Below are 23,904 nucleotides of genomic sequence, written 5' to 3'. Positions count from 1 at the left end.
GTGCACGTACACACGCACGTATATGTGTGTGCGCACGCGCGTGCACACACACACACACACACACACACACACACACACACACACACACACACCACCACTTTAGTTTCAGACCCATGCTACAGTTTCACAAACAATATTGTAATACAATTGCTTTTCCTACTAGCTTCTCAGTTAGCATCCTCTGATACTTGCTTTCCTCCCTAATCCCCCCCACAGTTTTAGTTTTAGTTTTTTAGTAATTATGCTAAACCCAACCCCATCAGTCATACGTTACTACTTCACATTCCATTTCTGAATCGTCTCACAGTAAGTAATCTTGGACTTAAATGCTCATTCCAGATGAAGTGGTGGACACAGCTAGGGTAAGAAGACTCTTGTCTCCCCTCCTACACTGTCACAGATGGAATGGCCACATTACATGGCTCCCATTTGTCTGCTGTGTTTAGGCAGTGGATGACCACTTATGTAGAAAAGGAAACAGTAGGTTCAAGAATGTAAACAGCACTAGGAACTAGAACAAGTGAGGTATTTTTTTAGATTATATATTGCAGCCATCATACTGAATAATATCCTTGTTCTAGGCAAAAATTGAGATTTCCGCACTTAAAATTGTCTTTGCTATTATCTATTTTACATTATAACTTGGATTTTATTATTCAGCCAGTCAGTGTCCTTATATCATTGTGATTATATTTCCTTCCAAAAGGGTTATAAGAAATGTTGTCACTGAAATAAATGCATAGTGATCCTTGAAACACACATCACTTGCCAGCAACGCTGGATGTAAATAATGTGTGCCAGGGTAAATTAATTCAAAGAATGAAAACAGTGAAAAAAACAGCTGACCAGCCATAGTAACTCTGGATCAACTCATAAACTACAATGCCCCACAGTTGCTATTGAAATTCTAAAGACATGAAAAATGAACATGACCCTAAAATTACAAGGAAATTGTTCAACTGGGCACTGTAAAGTCTCAGACTTAAAGGTACAACACACACTCTGGTCTACATCCTCCCACTTTGACTATTCTGTCCTGCAATGAAAATGACAATCAAATAAGCATGTAAATTATACAGACATACACAAACAATAAAAACCATGTAAATTATACAGACATACACAAACAATAAAAACCATGTCCAAGTTACAGTGTATTTGGGATTATGTCTTCAGATACGACCTGAGCTCATAATGTAATAATTAGAACTGGGTTTAGCAAGAGGGACAGTCACTGGGGAATGTTCTTCTTCAGGATTTTTAGGGATAGTTTCAGGAACAGACAATGAAGTGTTCTCTGCAACAGAAATACTGGACAAATCACTCTGAGAATTGTAGTCTCTGTTACAAGCAAAATGTTGCAACATTGGCTCAGATACTGGTAGTGAATGTTTGTTTGTGTCTTTCGGCTTTTTCCCAGTTGGGGGTCGCCACAGCGGAACTCCAGTCTGCTAATGATTGGCAGTAGATTTTTACGTGCTGGCTTGCCGGGCCTAACGCACAACCTTCACCAAAGGAATGCCCATTCACGCATGTCGCCACACAGAAGACGCTCTAACTGAGAATTGAATGGGCAACATCTGTGAGGCATGTTTCTGATTCTGCCGGAATTCCAAGCCATGCAGCTCAACGATGTGTGATCTTGGTACTTCACACAAAGGTTTCACAAGTCCTATTTGGTCAAATCCTTTTGCTGAGTGCATCCTCACTATCTCTCCTTCTTTTAATGGATTTAGAGGCTTGCTGGTTTTATCATAGTAGCACTTTTGGGATAAATGGTTCCTTTAGAGTTGAGCTTTTACTGTTTTGTGGTTTTAACACTTACAGATTCTTGCTGATTGGCAGTGTGGCCCTGGTTTGTCTCAGCACTAACTTCTGGGCAGGTGAACTGAGAAGATTGTCATGAAGTATGTTTCTGAGATTAAGCGGATTTAGAAAAACATCAGTATTGTCATATTTAGACTTTTCCAGCAGCTATTTTGTACTTTGAACTACACGTTCAGCCAGGGCATTTGATTGTGGGTATTCAGGACTATTTGTAACATTCAAGTCCCACACTTCAGCAAATGTTTTAAACTGCTGATTTGTAAACTGTGCACCACTGTCAGAAATGAATTTGTGTGGACTACTACCATGGACAGAAAAATGTCTCTTCAACTTTGTAATGACAGTATTGGACCTCAGATTAGGAAAAAGGTCAATCTTGAACCAATCTGAATAAGAGTCTACTAACACCAAGTAATGCTGAGCATTCCATTCAAAAATATCTGTAGCTACTGTCGACCAAGGTAGTTCATGAATCTGGCTTAGATGAAGTGGTTGTTTTTGCTGATGTGGTTTGCTACTATTACAAACAGAACAAGCTGAAAGTTCTTTCTCAATATCTTTTGACATAGAAGGCTAAAATACTAGTCCTCTTGCCCTTCTGTTGGTAGAATCAGTTCCTGGGTGTCCATGATGCAAGATTTTAATATATTCTTGTTGCAAGGATTTTGGAACAATCACTTTTGGACCTTTCATGATGATGCCATCTTTCATCACAATCTCATCTCTGTAAGGAAAATACTGCTGCATATCTGGTGAATAGAGGTGTGAGTTTGAATTCCACTTCTAACACCATGCCGCTCGTCTTGTGTATTCAAATAAAAGAATGAGGCTGGGTGTTCGTTTATGTAGTTTATTATCCTTAATCATATCAGGATGGATGACTAGAACTTTAAACAAACTGACTGACTGCTACACACATGCATGCTTTCACTCTGGCTGCTCACCCAAAGTGGCACTCTTGCTTGCACGTGCTCAGTACTTATATATACGTGTTCACTGACTGGAATGGCTCTTAAAGGTACAACACACACTCTGATCTACAGACCTTACCAAAGCCTTTGGCTAGGATTATTGACAAACTCTCACAACTCAACATTAACCCATACATATTTTGCCAGATTGGTAATTGGCTGTCTGGCAGAACTTGTACCATTAAGGTTGCGGGTATTTGCTCTAGATAGAAAAATGTCACTAGTGTTGTCCCACAAGGTTCTATCCTGAGTCCCTTATTTTTGGTAAAAATTCTGTGACATAAAAGCCAATACCAGGGGATTTTGGTGAACCAAGTTTGCTGATGATTGCAAACTGTGGGTGCTTATTAAATCCCATTCTGATACTGAAATTCTCCAGCAAGGGATGGACCAAACAGACTCTTGAGGTTTTAATCATGGGATCATCATTACCACCAAGAAATGCAGCATCATTTCATTTGGTAAATCCAGCATCACTACTGCTTTCCATATAGATAACTTTCCACTTAAATTTGACACACTCATCAGGGACTTGGCTCCATATGTTGATACCAGACTCTCATTTGACCACCATGTCTCTGTGCTGGTTAGAACATCCTTCTTTCTTGCACAGCTTATCCTTTGTGGCATCTCCTCAAGGTCCATAGAAGTTATATTCCCACATTATCCACCCATTATTAGGCCCATCATTCAATATACTTTGGCATGTATCTCACCAGTCACCTAAACCAGCCTGAATGACCTAAATGTTTCCTTACCAAAAACAACTCAGGTCTCAGTTACATACTTTGATAGACTCTGTCACCCTAATCCGTGTCATACAGAGACCTGTGAGTTCATCACTGCTTAGCTTTCTGTGCTATAAATGACCCAGCACTCTTTGAACTCTTTTACTTAATTAGAACAGGTGGTAAATCAAACACAAATTCTAGAGATCTATATCAGCATCATCACATCTTCAAGACCAAATGGCATGACAGATACCTAATCTAATGTTTACTCCATTTTTGGAGTAGGTTGTCCTTACCTATTAAAGCAGAATACTTGTCTTGCAACCTTTAAAACCAGTCTGGACAACTGGTTGGCTGATTGCAGATATTCACCAGGAATATGTAGAAAATGTCTACTTAATGGGGTCACTGCTAGTTTCCCACCAGTACCAGATGATATAGCTGAGGTTCTTGATGGTCTCTTTTGACTGTAAACTTAGTAAGAACCTGTCAACATATGAACGTATGTTATTATTTATTACTTTGTACAGACGCTGGGCTCATGTACTTAAATAAACTTGAAACTGATTGCTGGCCTGTATTTGTTTATATATTTATGTAGTTATTCTAAATTCTTTTACTTGTAATCTTCTGCAGTTTTATGCAGAGTACATTTGCTTGGATAATTTTGCAAATCTATTAGAGCTGAATTTGTTTACCGTTGTTTGTGTGCTCTGCTTCAGATATACTTTGGCAAATTGCTTAAGATAAAATTCTTAAATAAAACTGAAGGTGAGGCTTTACCGCTGCACTCTTTTAGTAATTGCTTAGTAATTAGTCTTACCTGTGAGTCACCATAACTCAGATGTAAGGAATTACCTCTCTGTTATCACCTTTGCTCTTAGAATTGTAAGATTTGCAATTTTGGCATTTAGATGACAATAGGTTTCCCTCTTAGGTTTGCCACCCTAGTAAGTTTTTGCATCTCATCACTCTCTCTGAGGGCATTTTATCCCATCACTCAAGTGTATTTATTTGTATTTGTTTTCCATGGTAGAGCACTGATCTCAATGGACATTTTTCAGACTCTGTCCAGGAGTGGTGTTCATAGGCTCATAGTTGCATACTAGGCTAATGACCACTGGAGACCTTATAAGCCTAGCAGTGCAGCCTAAATGTGACCCACAAATTTGATTTATACAGGACGTGATTGAGTGACTGCCTCTTTCCATCAGACACATAGACACCAGCCAGGGGCGAATGTCTGATTGCCCATCCATTGGTCCAAGTTGTGCTTAAGTAGGGTCAGGGAGGAACTCTGCTTCACATGGATGGGAAACCTGTTACAAAGAATGGGAATTCTCTGAGAAACATACCCCTCTCTCTCTCTCCATCATGTCCTATTTGTGTCACAAGCAAAATTCAGGTGTTTTAATCTAGTAGTCCTAATGCTATTTGTTTTTCTTGTCATCAAAACAGGATCCTGTGTGATACTGAGTAAAGAGCTAGGGGTTTGAGCTGATTAGCATAGGACATTGTGTTTAGTCCCTGTATTCTTTTTGTAAGGAACCTTTCTGGACATTCCATTTTCTGCATGTGTCCTGTCAGATATATACTGAAGGGGGCATTATCCTCTATGATGAGTCTGATGAGGCCTGAGCACACTGGTATAATGACCTCTCTGGACCGAGATGCCATGTCCTTACTCATAAGCTGAGCATACCTCTCAAACTCTTTAATGTAAGGAATCTGGACAAAGTCTAAAATAATGGGGGTTCAAAGGCCCAAAAGTAGGGACATATTTTAAATATTGCTCTTATAAACTTAGAAAGCTTCTAGAATAACATAATTTGTGTTAGCATGCATTTTCTGAAGGATATGAAGTTTGAAACTCAAATATATTGTCATTATTTGGTCATTATTTAGTGACTTCAGATATCTATAATTTGCCAGAAATAAACAGATTTTATGAGGAACAAACAAAATATTTGAGGCAAAAATCTGGACATTCTGTGAAATCTGTACAGTTGAGGGGTATGAAGCTGAGCAGCATTGAATGATTCTCTTACTACCTTGGACACATGTTGGTCAAAGACTACTATCGACATGAGTTCCCAAATCGATGACTAGTGGATCAACTTTTTGGGGTGTTTTATTGATGACATGGTTATCCAGAGTAGCCAACTTTCCAAAGGAAGTATAGTGCATTTCTCCATACTGAGTTTTAAGCCATAGTTGTAGCACCAAGCATTTGTCTGTGTTAGATATTCTTGAAGGGTGTTCTCATCTTCTGGGGATTTCAATGACTGCTCCTAGTTTGCAACCCTCTGCAAGCATGGTCACCCAGAGACCACTGACATTGGTTTTGACATCGAGAAATTGATACCCAAGTGGAGTGGGTCCAGTACAGAACCATAATGGACTCCACTCAAGACTGACTTCTTTCCAGGGGGATTCTTCACCAATCCTAACCTCTTGAGTCCTATCTGAGCCAGCTAGCTGTCCAGCATGTTATAAAAAGGTTTATGCCTTGTTCTAAAAGTTTGCTGTCAATGCCCAAGTGGGTTATTGTATCAAATGTTTTAGTCAGATCTAGGTAGGCAGTATGGATTGTTTTCACCTTATCTATTGCCTTAGTGACCTTTTCAAAGTCCAGTAGGTTAAGTAAGCATGACCTTCCTTTGACAAAGCCAAACTGGGTGGACTCATCGTCAGGAGAACTCCTATGCTCTTGTTGATAATTTCCATGATTATTCTTTCCATGGCTTTCAGGCTAATGGGTCTGTAGTTTCCTGGATCTGTTGAGGGTCCTCCCTTTTGAAGGGGGATCATCATCGCAGCCCTCCATTCTCATGCCATTAAATCTGTTTTAATACTGTAATTAAATAGTGATTCCAGGGGGCTCAGTACGTTGTATTTTAGACTGTTCAGGAGGCATCTTAGGATGTTATTGGGGCCCATTGTGGCTGTATTCTTGGCTTTAGCAAGCTCAGTCAGTACATGCTGCCAAGCAGTAGTTGGAGGGGATATGTCTGAGGGCATTTTTTAGAGGATGGTTGGGGATTGGGGGTTAAATTTGGAAATTAATTTACCCACTAACAGGTTCAGTATATCACCAGGCTGTGTGAATGTGGCACCACTAACCACCAGTTCAGCACATTGCTGTGTGCTGCCTTTGAAGTTTTTGACATAGCTGAAGAAGGCCTTATGGTTATCTTTCACCTGAGAGGCTATCTTAACCACGAAGTTGGCTTTATTTAACCTAATTAGCCCTCTTAGTCGCCTATTTAGTTTGATTAGACAGTTTTTATGTTTATGGGAATCATCCTTCCATATTTCTTTCCTTTTGTTGTATATCCTGTTTAATTTGGAATGCCACCAATACGATTTGTTTCTGCGGATAGTTCTTAGCTTTCATCTGGTAGGTGCAGAGGCCTCTATGCAGCCATTGACATGGTTGTACAGAGTTTCTGAGAGCAATTCTGCTGTGTTCTCAGGGTTTTAAGGGGCATTGAATTTTGACAACCCATCACTTAATAAAAGATAATTTGCCTTGGAATAGTTCCTAACTGTTATTGGTTTTACTAGGATTACGGATTTAATTTTGATTTCAAAGGAGAGAGCTTTATGGTTGGACCTTATCAGAGAGGATGAGCCACTGGGGTTGGGGTGCAGCATTCTCCCCTATATGTAAGTACGAAGTACAGTATGTTGGAGCCTCTAGTGGGCTGTTTAGGATTCCCAGTCTACAGAGAGGTTATCAAAATCTCCCATGAGTAGGGTGTTAGGTTGGATGGGTAACTCTCTTCAGTAGGTCCAGGTATGCATTGTGAGCTTATTTGGACATTGAGTGTGACCTGTAACTGGCTAGGATATGGTACGGGATGTTATATATGGTGATCTGCACATGGAAGACCTCCAGCATGTCATCCTGTTTGACTACCCTAGAGGTATACTTGTTACTGATGTATATTGAGACACCTCCATCTTTAGCTTTTGTCTGTGTAGCTACTGGTCTAAAAGTGTGGAAAGCACTGTAACCTTGCACCGCCATTAGGGTACTCTTTGCCACTTTAAACCATGTTTCAGTAATGGCACAGATGTCTATATTTTTGAGTGTGAAAAAGGCTTGGAGGGAGTGTGATTTTTTTATTTAGGCTCCTGGCATTGACCAATAACATAGTGAGGTAGAGTTGAGTTGATTTTGCTGTGTTAGGAAATTCTATGCAGTTGCTTTATCCTGCACTATGTCCTCATGCTATTCTGTGCTTTTCCTTATGTTTAAGAATCTGATAAACAGTTAATGCATCTAGCCCCATAACTCCAAAGATGACTCACACTATTCCATGCCTTCAGACTCTCTTATAGCCTCACTGTATTGTACTACAATGAACTGTGCCCTTCATAATGTCAGTGGTCTGGTAGACTTTCTGCATTTGCCAAAAAACATAGTATAATATACTGTGCATTTACTATACTCTACTTCCTGGACCAATATCAGATATAGTTATATGTACCATGTAACCCAAACTAGTGATAGTTAATATTCCAGCCATTTTTTTGTCTATATATATGCCTTTCTGTAATTTATAGCTCTTGTCTAGTTAGATGTAGCCACTTTAATGTACTAGAACAAGGGTTCAGAATCAAACCGCAGACCTTGGTGCTTTGAGGCAACAACATTAACAACTGTACCATTCTGTCTTGTACCTAACTCCATAATTCTCTGTGAGGATTTGATGTGTATCTCTTATTTTGCAAGCCAAACATATACTATTTGTCCCTGCTCCTATCACAGTATTACCAGGCATATTTACCATATTTTATGAATCACCTTGTAACACATTGTTTTTTGCCGTTTGTGATTCTAATATAAATTAGCATATTCTTCTTTCCAAATCCAGGGGTACAGTGTTATTTATATCTCTGTATTTAAGGATTTGTTGAGAGTTATACCACTCTAAACATATAAGAAAGTGATACCCAGTGCTAACAAATCTCATAATATCATGGCCTCTCCTTCTGAGTAAGGCACTCTCCCACATACCTTATAACATTGTACTCCCCATCTCTGGGTTCACTCTTTTATCCACATTTTTGAACTTCTTGTTCTTTCTGTTACTGGAAGGAATTTCTGCATAGTTAGCCCAGACAGACAAATGTCATGGGGAGTGTGGACATGTTATCTGCAGTAGATGGTGTAGACATGTTTTTGCATGCCTGCATAGACGTGAATGGTAGAATTATGAAGAGAAGTGTCTCTGTCATCAAGATGTTGCCAAGTTAGGATACTTCTTCCTCCTCTGTATCATTGTTACAGAGATTAAGCAATGCCACTGGGACATGTCAGATGACTGGAAGAAGGACAAATCACAAAACATTATTTGAAAAAAATAAATATTTCAGGTTTAGTTCCTTTTTGATCCATGAGACTCTTGAATGTTTCTGATATGAATTGCAGGCATTTGCTACTCACAATCTGTTTAGACTAGACACTTACTGCAAACATTGTTCTTAGTACTGCTATTGTGATTAAATAATTAACTCCACACAGATGGTGTGTGGTCACTTTAAGTTACAGTAACCATGATCAGAAACATTGAGCCCAAAAGAACCCACATTATCAGTATGGCTACATTAGGGTGGTGCAGATGGCTATTTCCAGCAGTGCTGATGATTTTGCCATGGTGCAGGTGGCCAATCCCAGGGGTACAGGAGTGATGGTGATGGTACCCTATTGTAGATGGCTATCTTCAGGGGTTCACGGATAGTGTTGGTGGTGCCAAGGTGCAGATGGCTATTGTCAAGGGTTCAGGATGCTAGTAGTGATACAGATACATATGGGTATTGTCAAGGGTTCAGGGATTCTGGTGCTTGTACCATGGTACAGATTTCCAATTTCAAGTGTTCAGTGCAATTAGTAAAGGTACAGTGGTACTGATGTTTTTTCCCACTGGTGTAGAGCTGCAGGGGGGCCAGTGTTGGTACCACAGTGCTGTTCCCAAAGATTCAGGACTATTAGTGGTGGCACCATGGTAGAGATGGCAGAAATCCCTTCCAAAGTAGTGTGGAAGGTGTATGGCTGCTGACTGGTGTTATCAAGTGCAGATGACCAATAGCAAGGGTTCAGGGGTGCTAGTGTTGCTACTATGGTGCAGATGGTTATTCATAAGGATGTATGGGAGCTGACTGGTGTTATCAGGTGCAGATGGCCAATCTCAAGGGTTCAGGGGTGCTAGTGTTGCTACTATGGTGCAGATGATTATTCATAAGGATGTATGGGAGCTGACTGGTGTCATCAGGTGCAGATGGCCAATCTCAAGGGTTCAGGGGTGCTAGTGTTGCTACTATGGTGCAGATGGTTATTCATAAGGATGTATGGGAGCTGACTGGTGTCATCAGGTGCAGATGGCCAATCTCAAGGGTTCAGGGGTGCTAGTGTTGCTACTATGGTGCAGATGGTTATTCATAAGGATGTATGGGAGCTGACTGGTGTCATCAGGTGCAGATGGCCAATCTCAAGGGTTCAGGGGTGCTAGTGTTGCTACTATGGTGCAGATGGTTATTCATAAGGATGTATGGGAGCTGACTGGTGTCATCAGGTGCAGATGGCCAATCTCAAGGGTTCAGGGGTGCTAGTGTTGCTACTATGGTGCAGATGGTTATTCATAAGGATGTATGGGAGCTGACTGGTGTCATCAGGTGCAGATGGCCAATCTCAAGGGTTCAGGGGTGCTAGTGTTGGTACTGGGATGCAAATTTCCAACCTCAAGTGGTCATTGCTGTTGGTAATGATACAGGGGTACTGTGGGATTTTCCCACTGGTGTAGAGGTGCAGGGCTGCCAGTGGTGGTACCACAGTGCTTTTCCCAAAGATTCAGGCCTGCTAGTGCACCACAGTAGAAATGGCAGAAATTCCTTCCAAAGTACTGTGAAGGGTGTATGGCTGCTGGCTGGTGTTGTCAGGTGCAGGTGACCGATCCCAAGGATTCAGAGGTGCTAGTGTTGCTACTATGGTACAGATGGTTATTCATAAGGATGTATGGGAGCTGACTGGTATTATCAGGTGCAGAAGACCAATTTCAAAGATCCAGGGGTGCTAGTGTTGGTACTATGGTACAGATGGCTATTCTGAAGCGACTATGGGTGCTGACTGGTGTTATCGGGTGTAGATGGCCAATCTCAAGGGTTCAGGGGTGCTAGTGTTGGTATTATGGTGCAGATGGCTATTGTGAAGTGTGTATGGGTGCTGACTGGTGTTAGCAGGTGCAGATTGTCAATCTCAAGATTTTAGGGGTGCTACTGTTGGCACTATGGTGCAGATGGCTATTGAAGGGTGTATGGGTGCTCACTGGTGCTTTTGGGTACAGATGGCCAATCTAAATGGTTCAGGGGTGTTAGTGGTGACACTGTGGTGCAGATGGCTATTAGGAAGGGCGTATGGGTGTTGACTGGGGTTATTGGGTGCAGATGGCCAATCTCAGGGGTGCTAGTGTTGGTACTATGGTGCAGATGGCTATTACCAACTGTCCAGTTGTGTTGGTGGTGCTACCAGGAGTAAATGAGTATTCACAGGGGCACAGAGATGCTAGTGGCTGTGCCATGGCACATATGACCATTCTCTAGCTTGCAGTGGTGCTCATGGTTGTGAAGTGTGAACCATTTAACATCTGGTGTAACGCTTAGCTGCTGTACATTTTCAGTTCCTATATCAGTGAAAGGCCACCATGTGAAATCTTGAGCAACAGACTTCAGTTTTACTGTTCTCAAGTGGTCTACATGTATAGTATTCACTGTATTAGAAGAAAGATTTGATGAGCCTGGGATTGTTACTATGAAACCATATCATAAGTTTCCATGGTATACAGTCAACTGCTTTTACTGGCATCAAACCAAACAAGAAAAAAATTAGCACCTTTTTGCCATATTATGATTAATGCATAAATATTTAACAGTAGCTCATAGGTAATTTTTGTGGAAAGTCTGCAGACTGTTACAAGTGTAACCAATAAGCAGAGGTCAGAATCAAACCCTGTACCTTATGTCTGCAAGGTTAAGACTTTAACTGTTATGCCAATCCTCCTCTTTTTTTTCTTTGCATAGCTGCATTTATTATGTATCACTGTGCATCTGATGTGTATTGTGTACACTCTGGAGCCATAATTGCCTCCAAGTTTTTCAGTGGTACTGACAACAGATTACCAGCTTTAGTGTGCTGCCTTGTTTCTTTATACTCCGTATCATGTTAATGCATTTGTGCATTGTTTGTTCAGCTTTTGGCAGTAAACCTGAACCAAAAATTGTGGGTTTCTCTATACCATCCTGGAATTCATGCAGTAAAACAGTATCAGTTGTATAAAATGTGCCATTATAGCCTGACCCAGTAGATGGAGTCAATCAAAAACAGTAATTATTATAATCACTTCTTATAATTCTCTGAAAATGTTTTTTCATTCTGCTGGTCTTCTATATATTTCCATTCAGCCCTGTTGTGCAGTAACATTTCTCATTGAGAGAGTAATTAAAACTATACTTTAGTAGTTGGCCAATGCAGGTTACAGCTTCATTTGTGACATGTTTGAGGTTCAAATATCTGTAGCACAGCCTGGATTCTTTTCTGTGATATTAGTCCATTTTTTCTCAACCATAAATTTACAATAGACTTCATCTCTGTAACATTCACATTTGTCTTGGTTTTCTATGAGTCCAAACTCCCTTAAACTATATAGAACCTTCAGTAGGTTGTCCAAGTGCTGTTTATTATTCTCCCCATCGACAGGGCAGCATCTTCATAACTCTTTACATTGATAATTGATAGAGTCATAGATTTATCAGTTGTCACTAGGCTATTGACCTAGGGGGCCTTTCTAAGCCTAGCCAAGTGTTCCTGAAAGAATAATGTTGTCCTGTATCCAAATAGGACATTGAGGGCCAGGCATTTATAAGCTACCTCAGTTCATAAGGGAGATGGGTGCTAGACTCAGTGCAAAGTTCCTATTCCTCATCCACTGTTCTAGGTTGTGCTTAAACTGGGTAATAGACTAACTCAGCTTCACATGGATGGGAAGCCTGCTCCATAGGAGGGGCAGTCTCTGGTACACCTATCTGTCTCTCAAGCATGTTTTAAATCACAGACAAAATTCAGGTCCCTAGACCTTGTATTTCTGGTACTGTTTAACTTACGGATATGCAGGAGATTCATAAGTTTGGGGTTTGTGGATGCCTTGTAAGCTAGGTACTGATCAACCCTGAGCAGTCTGTAAGAGATTGAGTAGAGGAAAAGGGCTTCAAGTTGCTCCTGTGTAAGGCAGGTTTGTTACACCTTGTATTCTTTTTCTAAGGAACACCTGAGTTTGCTTTAGTTGTTGCATATGCCTGGTCAGGTACATATCGAAGGGAGAATTGTACTCTGATTGGTCTGATAAGGGCAGAGTACAGTGGGATAATGACTTCTTTGGCCCTAGATGCTATGCCTTTACTTATAAGTTGTGCAACATAAAAGTATTTCCGTACCACTGTGGCCACATGGTGGTCGAAGGTAAGGCTGCTGCATACATGTGTAGCCAGGTCCCTGACTACAGTGGCTCAACTCTTAGGGGCATATTATCAACATGGTAATTAGCTGGGATGTCTGATTTTCCAAAGGGTACAGTTATGCATTTCTTAGCATTGAGTTTAAGACGACGGCTGTGGCATCATTTGTTCATCTTCTTGAAGAATGCTAGTTTCTGCAGGGGAGGCAATGATAACCCCCAGCTTGCAAACATTTGCAAACTTAATCAGCTGTAAATCTTCTGCAATTGCTTCCATTTTCAGAGAAAAAGATGCCAATAAGAAGCAGGCCTAGTACCGAGCTCTGCTGAATGCTGTTAGTGATTGGCCTCTTGGTGGAGTTGGCCCTACCCATTTTGACCTCTTGGGTCCTGTTAGTGAGCCAGATGGCTATCCAGTGGGTGGTAAAATGGTTTATACCTAAATTAGTGAGCTTGTCCATGTCTGAGTGAAGTATTGTATCAAAAGCCTTGGCTAGGTCGAGGTAAGCTGTGTGCAAGGAAGTCCACCAGATTTAATAGACATGATCTTTCTTTAACAAAGCTGAACTGTGTTTGGTCCAGCATTAGCTGGTTACCTATATCCTCAGTTATCATGTCCATGATGATTCTTTCCATAGCCTTACACATGACACTGGTGAGACTTATGGGTTTGTAGTTACCTGGATCAGTGGTTGGACCTTCTTTATGCAGGGGAATGACTGTGGCCATCTTCCATTACTTGGGCACAAAACCTGACTGCAGGTTCCAGTTGAAAAGTGATTCAAGTGAACCAAAGTGGTCATGTTTCATGCTATTTATTAAGCATCCTGGGATGTTATCAGGGCCCAACGATGCAGTATTTTTGATCTTGAAATGTACATTGATAACCTGTTCCCTAGTAATGGTTGGAGGGATTGTGGTATGTGATATTTCCTTTGGGCTATCAGGGGGAGTTGAGAGAGAAATTTGAGCTGAATCTGTCAGCCAAAAGGTTGGCAATGGCATTCAGTTCAGTGTGGGTGATAAAATAAGTAACAAAGGGCCACAGCTCCAAAGGCAAACCAAAACTTTAATCTTTGAGAGCTTTCATTCACTCAAATCAAATGAACTTCTTCAGACAAATTCAAACATTAAAACCCCTCCTTATATAACCAAGAAATCACATGACCAATAAAATGCATTACATCACAAGTATAAAACGGATTGTTAAAAGACATGTACATATTTATAAAGATATTAACATATACTTTAAAAGAATTTTTAAGCACAAAGTGGAGAATTATTAATATATAAAAACAATCAAAAAGGTGCATCCATACAAACCTATAAATGCATAAAATATTATATTATCTTATAAGAACATTCTATACTGAATTTCATAAATTCATTCAGCGTAATAAACTTTTAAGCTTGAGTAAACACATAACAGAACACTGCTCATTAAGGCCTGGGTAACTATGCGCATTTAATGTAAGTTGCCACCATAACTCTTGTCTTTCGAGTAAAAGGGATGTATGCCCACCTCTAGGGCCCTCCTTCACCTGGTCGATCACCTTAAATTTAAAATGGTGTCCAGGGTTGTCCCTAATGTGGTTGGCCAAAGCATTATTTTCTCTTTTTCTATTTATACTATAAATGTGTTCAGAGATTATTTCTTTGAACCTACGATCATTTTTTTCTGATATAAAATGCCAGACAGGCATGTACTGGAAAGTATTAGGGTTCATCCAAACACCCTAATAATGGACAACTTCAACTACCCCACCATTAACTGGGAAAACCACTCGTGTACCAACTCCTTATCTCAACGCTTTCTGGAATTCATAAACTCCAATGCCCTGGATCAACTTATCCACAACTCCACAGGGACAACAATATCCTAGACCTAGTCATTACCAACATGAGTGACTGGTGTTCCACACCTGAAGTCAACTCCTCATTGGTCCAATCCAACCATAAGCTAATAACCATTGATCTCCACATCCCGCCCCCACCCCCCATTATGGAAACAGTGGTAAAATATTTCTCCAAAGCTAACTTCATGCTTCTTAAGACAGAAGTGGTGAACTTCATGACACCCATGCAGATGGACAATACAATTACAACTGCTGAATCCTACACAAATGCACTCTATAAGCACTTACATGAGTGCATGGATCATGCTATCCCAAACAGAACCAAGACGCTATCCTCCAGAAAAAGGAAGCCAATCTGGTGGTCCTTTGCCATAAATAAATTGTACAACAGAAGGAAGAAACTGTTGAAAAAGAGAGTAAAATCTCATGAGTGGAGGAGCTCCCTGGTCAGCTTCAGTAAGAAGCTGAGATCCCTTATAAGATCCTCCAAAGCTAGCTATGAAAACAAAATCACCACTATTTCTAATGACAACCACAAAGCATTCTATAGCTATGTCAAGAATCTCAATGGTAACACCCAGATCTGCTCTAAGTTACAGCACAAAGGCACAAAAATTACAAAACCAACTGATAATTGCCAACATCCTGGCAGATAGGTTCAGTGCTTACTTTACCCCCCTCTCACCCCCTAAAGGGCCCATATCTATACAGGAAGAATGCAGAGTCCCTGTAATCACAACTACACATGTAAAAGCTGCACTCTTTAAAGCCAAAAACACAGCATCCATGGGACCGGACAACATCCATGCTGCGTTTTACATGAATTTCAGAACGATCTGGCTCCCCACTTAAGCACCATGTTCAGTAATAGCCTCGCATCAGGCTTTGTGCCCACTGAATGGTGCACAGCAACAGTTATCCCACTCTACAAAGGGGGAGACACCACTGATCCCGAGAACTATCAACCTATTTGCCTGATGAGCCTGGTCTGCAAGGCCATGGAACCAGTCATCATGGAACTCTTACACAAAGACATTGGTAACCTCCAAACTCTGGATCCCACCCAGTTCAAGTTTATGAAAGGCAGATCATGTCTCCTGAACCTGATTGACTTCTTTGAGGCAGTCACCAAAGCCGTAGATGAGGGTAAGGTGGTTCACACAGCCTGTCTTGACCTTGCTAAGGATTTTGACACCATCCCCCATTCTGGAATTATAGCTAAACTCACTAAACTAGGTATAAATCCCTACGTCACAAGATGGGTTGCCAAATGGCTCACTGACAGAAACCACACTGTAAAAGTTGCAGACTCCAAATCTGACCTAAAAGCAGTGACAAGTGGAGTACCACAAGGTTCCATCCTGGGACCTCTCCTGTTTGTTGTCTACTTCTCTGAAGTACAGGCTAGCACAGAAGGCCTCTGGCTAACAAAGTTTGCAGATGACTGCAAACTAGGAGCCATAGTCAAGTCCCCAAATGATGTGGACATCCTACAGAAAGGGCTCACTGAGACAGATGCCTGGTTTCAGAGCCATGGCCTCAAGCTCAATGCCAAAAAGTGCAGTGTCATCCCCTTTGGTAAAAACTCTGTACCCATGAACTACCACATAGGCAGCAATCTACTTAACACCGAATGTGTGATAAGAGACCTTGGGACCCAGGTGGACAGTAGTCTCTCCTTTGATAGTCACATCGCCACAGTAGTCAGGAAGTCCTTCTACGTGGCACACCTCATCATAAAAGGGTTCTCATCCAGGAAAAAGAGGTCATTGTTCCCCTCTACTCGACACTTATTAGACCCATTATAGAGTACAATGCCCCTTTTGGAATGTACCTCACAAGATATCTGCAGCAGCTGGAAAAGCCACAGAAGTACCTCACAAAGAGGATTACTGGCCTCAAACAAATGCCCTACACTGACCGCCTCAAAAAACTCCAGCTTTACTCCATAGCATATCGCCTACTCCGAGGTGATCTCTGCCTAACATATAAAGCTATGTCAAACCCAGAGGTGTTGGACATGCTACACCTAAAGAAATCCCAATCCCTTTGAGCTACATGCTCTAGGGACAAAACCTTGTCACCACAATAAACAGGACATGCTGGAGGGATAGATTCCTGTCCCAGAGACTTCCCATACTCTGGAACAGACTACCCATCTATGTCAAGCAAAGTTCTTCATTAGCACTCTTCAAGAAAAATCTTGATAAGTGGATGGGAAATAGGAAATACACCCCGGGGATCACTTCTGTGTCTCTGCTCGACAGTGGCACAGGAAAATAACTTTCTTGGGTGGTGTAAGCCAGGGAACCTTGTTGGCTAGGCTTACGTAGGCCCTTGGGCCAATAGCCTAGTACCTACCTATTGAACCTTGACAGAGTTGACATCTTGCCAAATATACCACACTTTTAGACTTACAGCCATATCTAGCAGTGAGTGAAAAATGCCTGTTAGCAATTGTATAGTGCCTACCTATGTCTATGTACCTGCAATAGGCACAAGCTTCACATTTAACCATTCCTGGGTTCCTATTGTACAATTTATGCCCTTTCTCTAATATATATTTTTAAGTTAGCTCCTTTTCTATACACAACTCTTGGTAGGGCACCCAATTTAGATCTAAGATCTGTGTCTCCCATAAGGATACACCAGTTCTTTAACAGGGTACCCTTTATGGACTCACCATAAGGTGTATATGTAGTAATTAAGCTGACAATATATCCATTCTTATCCCTATTGTTATTACTGTGCATTGGCGTATTTATGTCAGCACTATTACCCTCAGTGGCGGCAGGGCTAAGCATATGAGCTAATAAGGCTGGTAGTCCCAAAATGGGTGAGAATTGCCCCTCCCTTCTTTTTATTTGGACTTATTTTATGAGTCCCTGCAGTAACACTTCTGGGTAGCCCCTTCATTCAAACATTTGTTTTAAATTATTGCATTCCTGCATGAATTCTCTGTCCAAGGTGATCATCTGTGCTGCCCTAACCAGCTGACCTTTGACTATAGATTTTTTCTGGTATTGTGGATGGCAGCTTGTGTAATGTAAAAATGAGTTTGAGTAGGTTTTCTTTCTATGAATTTTAGATAAGTAGCATCCCCCTAAAATGTCCTTAGTTAATTCCACATCCAAGTAAGTAATCTTTACGCTGTCAAAATTGGATGTGAATTCCAAAAAGGATGTGCTGGCATTCATCTCATCCACTATTTCCTTAGCCGTAGTTTCATCTCCATTTATAGGTTCATAGGTTCATACTAGGCTATCTGCCCTAGGGCATTTATAAGCCTAGCCAGAGTTGTGTGGCTTTCACCACTCCTTAGGTTGAAGAATACTATACCCATTAGTTTGCCGTGCCTCTTAATCATAAGTATATCATCCAAGAATCACATATAATACATGATTTTATCTTTGATGTTACTTCTGGTAAACACAAAATGGTGCTCCCAGAAGGCCATAACTAAGTTGGCAAAACTACCGAAACATGGGGTCTGATTTGGCTGCTATCCCACCTCACCAGGACATCTCTCTCAAGATTAATGAAGGCCCAGAGGATCACCTGGTTTTTATGTCAGATTCCTCTGCCATGACCCTAATGGAGGAGGCCAGCATGGATCTGAATTTTTGTACATCCTTGGAGGCTCAGAAAACATCTGATCCAGATGTTGAGGAGGAACCTCAGGTGATTATTTCAGGGGGACTGGCAGAGATGCCACAGATACTTCTTCAAGAGGAGATTCCTACTCCATTGTTTGAGTTTAGGCAATGGTGTGGTCCTCCTAGGGTATGTAGAGCAGACATCCCTCAAAAGAAAAAGGAAAAAAACAAGCATGTTTCCCCTGCTGCTAAAGATTCTCAGCATGCATGGCCGGACTTTACCGAGGTGTTATTTGATGTACTGAGGGCCTTAAAGCCTCCCCAAGGAATTTCTGTGCCTGCTTCTCCTTAGACATCTCCCCAGTCAAGAGGCCCAGAGGGCAAGACACCTCTGAAGAGGATTTGGGTTCTGGGGAAGAATTTTTGGCAAATTCCTTTCAGATCCTGTCTTCCTTGTATTATCCCTTTGAGGAGGATTATTTTAGCCCACACTCTCCCTTGAAAGAACTCTCCTTTGGGAATACTATTTTTCATATGATAGAATATTTTAAATCAGACTGTTCTCCGGTTTCTGACATTCAAAAGAGGTATTGTGAGCTCCTCCAGATGGAGTCCCCTAAGCCCTCTTCTCTACCTCCACTCTTGGCCTCTGTGGCCCTGGATTCTCAGCCTCCAGCTCTAAGAAACCTTATAGATTTTACAAGGTGCCTGATGAGCTTAAGTTCCTCTACAAATCCCCTTTTGCTGACCCCTCTGTTGTGTCTGTCTCTTCTGACAATCCCTCTAAACTTTTGCCTTCTACTAAACTACTTCATTCAGAAAAGGAGAGCAGATCCGGTAGATTTGTGGAATGGCTAGGCAAAAGTTACATACTGCTGCCACCTTGGCCTTTCAGGTTATTAATTACCAGACCCATGTAGCCAGGTATGTTTTAGCCCTTCTTTCTCAGGCTTCCCAGGCAATCTCAGAACTCCCTGATTCTGAAGGGAAGGCCTCAGCCCTCTATTTACTGGGCTCTACTTCTTAAGTAACTCGCCACTCTATTAAATGCAGTTATGACGCAGCTGATGACAACACTAGGGAAGCTGCTTTTGGTTCTGTTTTTAAGATGTTACTCTTAGCTTTATCTCCAGCCTTTGCCTGATGATATTAAGGCTAAATTGTTAGATACTCCTCTTAACAACAAGAACCTGTTCGTTTCTGCGGTTGTTGAGCTTTTTAAGTCTCTTCAGGATAAAGGTAAAACCTTTCAGGAATTGAAGCATATTTTTGTGTCTCCAGTCCCTAACTTCCAGTGGAATTATCCATCTAAATGTGCCTTAGTTCGCACACAGCCTCACCTTCCTCCTAAAGGTAACAGGGTTCTAGGTGGGTTCCTCTTGCTAAGTCTACTCAGACTCCTACTTTTCATAAACCTCATTTTCAAGACAAACCAGGTTCAATATGACTGTTTGCTTCCTCTTTTCTTGAGTCAGGTTCCCTTATCTCTTTGTCTTTCTTTTTCCCTTCCCAATTGGTTAAGCATTCTTCAAGACTCTTGAGTTCTGTCAGTCATCTGACATGGATGCTTTACTGCATGGAAATCCCTTCCTCCTTTTTTGGGCATACCACAGCCTCCTTGGGGACAGCTTCCTGTCTTTCCAGAACTACTTTAGGGCCCTTTGACACAAGCTCCATTCAGGTTGTGCCCCCTTCCCTGGAAGAGAAGGGGTTTTATTCCAGAATGTTTCTGGTTCACAGGAAGGAAGGCAACTGAAGACTCATTGTGGACTGTTCTCAGCTCAACACTTTTCTGAAGGTCCTTCCTTTCAGATGTTGTCCCTTCAAACTCTGTTTCCTCTTCTTCTTTGTCAGGCTTTCTGGGTCTCCCTGGATCTCAAGGATGCTTATCTTCACATCCAAATTCATCCCCTTTTCAGGACATTTTTGCGTTTTTCATTTCTCTGACACTTCCTTGCATTTTCAGTTGGCTACTTTCCCTTTGGCCTTTCTACTGCCCTAAGGGTATTCACCAAATGCATCACTCCTGTGATTGATTGCCTTTTGCAGGATGAAAGGGGTTCAAATCTTTCTTTATCTGGATGACTTGCTCCTTCAGGCTTCCTCCCCTGAGGTCTTGCATCAGCACCTCCAGCATACTGTTTGGCTCTTACAAAGGCTGGGGTTTGCAGTAAACTTCTAGAAATTAGTCTTGGTTCCTTCTCAGGATCATATGTTTCTCTGTTGAAGGCTTCAGCCTCCAGACCATTGTTATGCTGGCTTCTCTGCCTCCACCAAAGGTTCTTTCTCTAATCTCCTTTTCTCAAGCCCTTTTTCCTCTGGTTTCAGTTACAGCCAGGGAATTTCTCAGGGCACTAGGATTCATGGCCTCCACCATTCCTATGCTTCCTGTATCCAGACTTCATATGAGAAAACTACAGTGGTTTCTAAAGTCAGTGTGGCCCCAACACTATCATCCACTAGATTTTCTACTCTGTTTTCTTCCATGCCTCAGTCTTGAGCTTCAGTAGTGGATTCATCAGCTGTCTCTCAACCCATGACTTCCTTTTCAGCTCCAAGTCCCTTCTTCGAAACTTTTCTCAGATGCCCCAGACATGGGGTAGGGAGCCTGTTTCAGTTCACCTCAAGGTCCAGGATTTCTTACCTCCTCATCATAGGTCAGACCACATCAATTTAAAGGAGATGAGAGCTCTCTCTTTTTCCATTCAGACCTTCTCAGACCTTTCATTCCCTGTTTCCTCTAGGGCATCTCAAAATCTCCACAGACAATACCACGGTGATGTCATATATAAACTAGTAAGGAGGGACATGGACCTACCTTACTTGCAGACTAGCTCTTCAAGTTTGAGTTCTAGCTGTACAATAACAAGTGACTCTTTAGGCTGTATACATTCCTTCAGAGCAAAATATAGTGGCAGACTCTTTGACAGGAGTGGCCTTAGGTCAACTGGTGCCCTAGGCAAAAGGGCTCCAGGGCATCCCCCACCACACCACCCGGTGCCCCCATCCTGGTCTACCTATACCAAATAAACACTGAAAAAGTGCCCCTGCTAGAGTGATGCCCTAGGCGGCTGCCTAGTTGGCCTATGCCTAATGCCGGCTATGCTCTTTGAGCATGTCCAAAACACAGACTCATGAATGGAATGCTTCACAGAGATGTGTTTCTAGACATTGTCCATCAGTGGGGTACTCTTCAGGTAGATCATTTTGCTTCCCCTTTGAACAGCCAAGTTCCTGTTTTTTGCACCAGAGTACCCCAAGTCCTGTAGCTTGGAAGGTGGATGCCCTATTGTTTTCTTGGAAGGAGATTTTTCTATGCACCTCCCATTCCCTTCCTCTGATTCTGAGGGTCTTGCTCAAGATGGAGCAGAACTTCTCCAAAATCTTGGTGATTCCCTTTTGGCCCAGACAGCATTGGTTCCCCCCTTCTTCTTCACCTAACCAAAAGCAATCACCAGAGGTTACATCACAGGGTAGACCTACTCCCAGAAGACAAAGAATCTCTGATGCATCCTCACTTGTCCACTCTTCAATTGACATTGTGGGTGATAGAGTTTTGATTCCTTTTAGGCACATTTTTTCTGAGGATGTGCTTAGGATAGGGTTCTTCAGGAGGCCAGGAAACCCTCTACCAGGAAATTCTGTGTCCAAATGGAAGACATTTTATTTGTTTGTAACCAGGATCCACCTTCTGTGGAGATTCCACTGGTTTTCTCTGGGTTAGCATATTCTTCTGTTAAAGCTCACCTCTCAGCTATGTCAGCTTGTCTGCCATTAACTCCTCTGTCCTCTAGGTTTGAGGTCAAGCAATTCATTAAAAGGCATCCTTCATATCAGGCTTCTCAATAAGCCTATTCAACCTTCCTGGGACCTTAATTATTTACTTGAAAATTTTGAGTCTGCAGCTTCAGCTTCCTTTACAACATTGCACATAGAAGACTGTTCTTATTTTGGATCCTTACTTCAGCTAAGAGAGTATCTGAACTCCAGGTTCTTATGGTTGTTCCTCCTTTTTTGTTTTTTTTTTTCATAGGGACAGGTTGTCTCTTCATACTAATCCTTCTTTTATACCCAAGGTGGTTAATGAATTGTCTCTTAATCAGTGTATTAATTTGCTTTCCTTTTTCCTTCTCTGCAGTCTGCTAGTGAGTTCTTCACACCTTGGATTTGCATAAACAGCTCAGATATTATTTAGGCAAGACTAGGGCCATTCACAAGTCTGAGCAACTCTTTATTTCCTTTCATCCCAGATCTCTAGGTTTGTCTGTCTCTAAGCAAACCATATCATCATGGATCTCTAAGGCCATTTCTTTTTGTTGCTCCTTTTTTGGAAAATGCCCTTCTGCCTCTGTAAAGGCTCATTCTACCAGGGCTGTGGTTTCCCCTGGTGCTTTTTTTTCAAAGGATTGGATATCAATTCCATTCTTGAGGCTGCTACTTGGACCTCTGTCCATACTTTTACTAAGCATTGCACACTAGATGTTTCCAGAACAAGAGCTGGCTTTGCCAGAGCTATCCTGCATGGGTTTCTTGAGGGCTCTTCTGGGCCTTTCTCCTACTAAGTTTCCTGTTGGGCCTTTGTGCACTTCCTTTGGTAAAGAATATTGCAACAGTGATATGGCAGGACATAGTACAGCTGTGTAAAATCTTACCATAACGGTAGAAGTTCTCTTCACTGTTGCATTATTTGCTCCTTCCCTCGTGCCCCTCCTGCTGCTCTGTTCTTTCTTTTTTTCCTCCTTCTGGATGCGCATATTATTCCGAAATTCCTTGGACTGTGGGCTTATCAGTGCTGAGGTATGAACATCCGTACGTCACCTTTATGCCCTACACGTTGAGCGGGGAGCATACATGTGATGTACAATGTCTATAAAATCATAAAGCTTTGATATACTGGCTGGATGTTGGGCTACCCCTGGTAGGGAATCCATTTGGTAAAGAATACTGAAATAGTTGAGAAGGACCTCTATTGTTATGGTAAGATTTTACACAACTGTACTTTTTATATGTAGAGTCTTTACCCTGTACAGTGGGTGTGGTGCAAGTGTCATTGGCAACCTCTGTAGAATTAGTTTTGGTTGTATGAGAGTTTTGCCTCCAGCATTAAAGTGTATTTAGACCTCTTGCATACTTTCTCTGTTTTATTAAGGATAAGTGGAGTTCTTGGCCCACTGCATCCTACAAAAAGATTGGCACAGGCACCACTTTCAAAATTAATTTTCAGGCAAACAAATTGGTAGGCATAATAATTGTTAAAATATAATTGCAAGAATTGCTGCACCCACCCTTCCTTGGCTTAGGGATGAAAAAGTGCCTTCAGTACTTTCCAAGGGTTCATTTTGTGCTCATACCTCTCAACTGTTCAAATTTTTGCAGACTCTCCAGACTTTTGTCCCATATTATTTGCTCTG

The 23,904-nt window shown here is 41.6% G+C and overlaps 1 protein-coding gene across 18 annotated transcripts in view; it reads left to right on the top strand.

Annotated features, from left to right (window-relative positions):
- KIF1A (kinesin family member 1A) overlaps positions 1-23,904 on the top strand; it is a 2,189,582-nt gene that overhangs the window by 235,886 nt on the left and 1,929,792 nt on the right. The window lies entirely within an intron of this gene.

Source organism: Protopterus annectens, chromosome 5.part0 (assembly GCF_019279795.1).
Source record: "Protopterus annectens isolate FY-2018-M chromosome 5.part0, PAN1.0, whole genome shotgun sequence".
NCBI classification, from domain to species: Eukaryota; Metazoa; Chordata; order Ceratodontiformes; family Protopteridae; genus Protopterus; species Protopterus annectens.
The sequence above is the reverse complement of the archived record's forward strand: the minus strand, read 5'-3'. Positions and strand labels throughout refer to the sequence as shown.